The sequence below is a fragment of the Solanum stenotomum genome, chromosome 8 (assembly GCF_019186545.1).
Source record: "Solanum stenotomum isolate F172 chromosome 8, ASM1918654v1, whole genome shotgun sequence".
Classification (NCBI taxonomy): domain Eukaryota; kingdom Viridiplantae; phylum Streptophyta; class Magnoliopsida; order Solanales; family Solanaceae; genus Solanum; species Solanum stenotomum.
This window is the reverse complement of record NC_064289.1, coordinates 13,407,424-13,411,605: the sequence shown is the minus strand read 5'-3', so window position 1 is coordinate 13,411,605 and position 4,182 is coordinate 13,407,424. Positions and strand designations below refer to the sequence as shown.

General features: G+C 29.8%; 1 pseudogene; it reads left to right on the top strand.

Annotated features, from left to right (window-relative positions):
* The first annotated feature begins 1,571 nt into the window (after positions 1–1,571).
* Positions 1,572–4,182, top strand: part of LOC125873503 (uncharacterized) — a 7,687-nt pseudogene continuing 5,076 nt past the window's right edge.

Genomic DNA, 4,182 nt, shown 5'->3' with positions numbered 1-4,182 from the left:
AGAATTAACTTGAATTTATTTATGCTCACAACCTTTAATTATATAATAATAAAAATTATAATTTGAAAAACATTTTATGTTAAAACAAATAAGTAAAAAAATAATAAATATTTCATCCGAACAAACTAAGGGAGCAATTAAATTGATTTCCAAATAAGATTCAAATTAAAAAAAAATATCAAAGGAAAATACGGAAAGAGAAACAAAAGGCCAAGAAGGAAAATAAAGCATGGGTCCCACAAAGCAGAATATAATAATATCAATAAAATAATACCCTTATACAACTAGTACTAGTTATGCCTCACACACAATAAATTTTTTCAAATAATTCCTGTATTGACATATGGCTGGGTATATATAGATAATCATATATTTAGTATATAAAAAATATATTTTAGACTAAGAAATTATGTTTGAAATCATCTTTTTTTTTATTATTTTTTTAACGCAAATATAAGCTCTATATATAAACACATTAGTCAATATATAAGACTTGTCGTATTTACAAAAATAATATGCGATAAATAGCTAAGAACATAAAGTCAATAATGTACAAATTTTATAATGTGGTAAGGTAAAAACGTGCAACGCACGTTCCCAGAGACTAGTAAAAGGAAAAATTACTTAAAATGTTGGATTTAGCTTTGATTTTCATGTCGTGTTTTGATATGAGTTAGGCATTGTATTTATGCATTGTTGATGCACTTGTGCTAGTTATACCTCTAACACCATGTTCTATCTATGTATCTATTGAAATTCATGATCAAATATAATGTGTTAAAGACCAAGTTATTTCCTCATATGTGATGTTGTGGAGTTGAGTTGTGAAGGATTGAAGATTAAAATATGATATATTGATGTGGACCACGTAAGTCTGAGATTGAAATATAAATGAGGATCGTATGGGTCCAATTTGATACAAAAACGATTATTGAGTCGGACAACTATGATGATATATGAGGACCCTTTCATGTAATCATTGATATGACCAATTACGCATATGCATTTTTAATAAAATATTTTTTGTGGAGTATATTTTCCTTAATACCAAACACACCCTAACTTATTCCTCATAATGAAGTTTTGGCTTTGACTTCTTAATCATATAAAGCAACATTATATATTAACATATAAAATACATAAACTCCTCATATTTAGAGCTAAAATGCCAAAATATGAGTCATCTTTTATTTTATTTTTTTGAGACCCACAGCGATATTGCCCCAAGTTTATTATGTTTTCACTTTGTTTATATTTGTTTAATATTTCAAAAATAAATTTTTATTTTATTTTTGTACTTTTAACAAATAAATAAAAATAATAACATTTTTCTATGTCTTAATTTCAGCATTAATTCTTCGTTGACCAAATTATTTTTCAAAATCTGATACTCCACTAAACATTAATTAGTTGAGAAAATTTGGTAAAATAATTATATCTGAATACTTCAAATTCATATGTAACAGGTAAACGTGAGTTGAAAATAATAGTAAAACGTACAAATTGAGTGCTGAGTAGGACCATTTGGGACATTTTTTCTCTGTTTGCAGGTGTGCCGCCGTGGAACTCAAATGAACACTCATTCTCCGATGCAAAAGGAATCAAACAACATTCATCAGCCCAAAATGGTAAAATAGCTAATGTTTGTATTTTTCCATAGCTAATGATTATGCGATTTTGCAATCATTTTTATTTTTATAGCATTTTTTAGCTCTCCCTAAAAGTGTCTGAAAGAATTGATCTATTTTTTTTTGGGGTGGCAGGGGGGAGGGGGGTGTATGACTTGAGTCAGTGTTGCTAAAACTTTACTTTTGTGTAGCATTTTTAAAAATGTATTTTTCTAGTTTTGAGTTGAAATTAAAGGATATCTGGAAAAACTGTGTATTATAATTTTTTTTTGATAATTGTCATTTCATCAAATTGAATTTATTGCAAAATATCCTTATTGTTCAAATTGATAGAGTATTAGCTAATTAAAATACTTAAAGAGGAGTATAAAGTAATTTAGATTAATGCTCTATTGAATATCTTTTTAAAGAATGGATAAAACTCGATACTTAGCTTGTTTAAGTTGGTTGAGACACTATTATTATAAAATACAAATAAAAGAGTGTTAAACACTTAAAATGAAGGATAATATGGAACATCAGAGTAGAAGTAAATATCTACACAGATAGAAAGTTTCGCAGGATATATATATAGACACCATAGTGACACATTATAAATTCATGGGGGCCTAGGTCCAAAAGCGAACAATATCACTAGCGGACTGAGACATTATATGCCTCCTCCTTGACAACAGGCCCCTCATTACACTTTCAATTTCATTCTTGAGTCTCATTCCTTACTAACAAACACTTCACCAACAAATCCTAGTTCTCTAATACCACTTATGAGCATGATAGGTACATAGAAGAGAAAGACAAAGCATCTCATAAAGTATTGAGTAATTCATTCAGTGGAAAGTTGAAATAAAAAAAATAATAGCGTCATAAAAAAGCCATGCGAGGCTACATTAAGAATTTTACAAAATAAAACATGACATGAGTATGATATTTATGGAACTTCTAAATCACACATGATACAAGTGTAGAATTCTCACGTAAGTATGGAGAAATCAAGGATTGTATTGATTATTATAATATTGAGTTACAAGCTCCTTATATAGGAGAAGAGTCCTATTCTAGTTATACTAGGAAACCTACTACAACACAATTATTTACATGAGTAGTATTGTATTATAACTCAAATACCTTATCCTAGTCGACTCCTGCTTTATACAGTAGCTTAGTCATACATAACTTAGGATTTAGTAGTCTAGTCCTAGTATGACTCTAACTCTAATTCATCAGCCTGCTTCGATGGACCTGTTCCTTCGATATGTTCCATCAGTCTTCAAGCTTCCTTCAACAACAAGTCCCTAACTATACCCAAAATATAGAAAATGTTACTTTATAAGCAAAAGTACCTCAATAATAAATAGGGTTCACCACAAGCAAATGGAATGAGCAGCGTTTCTAGCGAGGATTCGTGCCGCCCTGAGAGTCCATACATGCTCACAAAAGAGACGCAATACTTGATAAAAGAGAAGTAAGTACATGTGAAATAGTACTTTCGTGATGAGGTGAATCCAAATATGAATAATATAAGTTGTACTAGCACCAACTTATTCAACATACTTCGAATAGGCAATATTAACTTCTAAAGTTCTCAACTCTAAAGTAAGTTTGTCTAGTATAGTTTCCTTTTATAAGAAGGTTGAATTTTGTACAAGTTTTCTTTGTAATAATATCTTCTATATCATTAAGGAACATATATACCATTGTCTCATAACTATTAATAACTTCGATTTTATCTCCATTAAGCAATAGTAAACAATACATTGTTGTTTGTTAGGTGTTTTTTCCTAATTATTTTGTGTGCAGTTTAATTGTCCCAAGTCCTTTATTTTTTTACTCTATACTTGCCCCGTATTAGGATATTGTGTTGCTCTTTCAGTACTAAGGATGTTTGCTTTATTCCAAAATCACCTTACTGATTTGTTAAAATTTTAGGTCGAAAATAGTTTTACATCAATGCACATTGCAATATGGTTGTGCTTTTTTCTTTTTCGTTTTTCTGCAAAGATGAAGATTATATGATCATATTCCTTTAGATGGACAAATAGTCTAGAGAGATTTATTTTGTGCATCAAGATTTATGTTTTGACTACAACATGTTGTGTTTGTTGCTCTAAAAAGCCCTTTTTCTGTCCAAAATAAGATGTCGAGGATAATACTTGGAATGTATTGGATATGTGTCCGTTGCAAAAGTGGATTTATTACATAAATAAGCATGTGAGCTAATGAAAAAAGGGGATGAAAACATGATTTTGTTTATTATGATTTACCTTTGTGTAACTGATGACATTTTGTTTCCTCATTCTTCATTCTATTCATATGGTAATGTTGGTTATGAATTTCTTGTCTTTTCATATGAACTTGCAGAAAAAAATTTGTGAAGTTTGCGGTGATTTTGGTATTCAAGAAGCAATTATTACCTGCTATCAATGTAGGAATGTTGATGTGCACCAGTAAGTTCTCTCTCTTTCTTTAATATGAAAGGGCAGTCAAGTGAGCTGAAAGTCATAACTCTCTGATTCGTACTTGCTTTATCACCTTGTGCATGTGTGTGTGTTCTTTG